Genomic DNA, 425 nt, shown 5'->3' with positions numbered 1-425 from the left:
TTTAGGATTATAACTCGAAATTCCCTGTCATTCATTTCAAGGGCTTCTTGTTGTATAGGATGTAGAGTTTGAGATTTATTGATTTTTGGTGGTGTACTTTCTTGGTTTTTTGCATTTCTGGTATCTCTTTTTTTATGTTTGTTCATTCTGGCAGGGAGTTTCACTCGGGTCTTGGACCTCTGTGGGGTGCCTCCACTCTGGTCAGCTATAACTCTACTACGCTGCTGGTTTCCACTCTGCCGGTCCCACAATGTATGTGTGTTCTGCACCTCGCTATCTGGGCATTTTCTCACTCTGTGTGCACTAGGTGGGGCTGTTCAGCCTTGGAAAGGGGGCCCGCAGGGTGTGTATTTTTTTTTTTCCCCCGAGACTCTGCCTCCTTTTGCCGGACCCCTCCCCACTCTGTGCACTCAGTACAGGGCTGA

The sequence above is a fragment of the Galeopterus variegatus genome, unplaced genomic scaffold (assembly GCF_000696425.1).
Source record: "Galeopterus variegatus unplaced genomic scaffold, G_variegatus-3.0.2 Scaffold3176, whole genome shotgun sequence".
NCBI classification, from domain to species: domain Eukaryota; kingdom Metazoa; phylum Chordata; class Mammalia; order Dermoptera; family Cynocephalidae; genus Galeopterus; species Galeopterus variegatus.
This window is presented reverse-complemented; position numbering follows the sequence as displayed.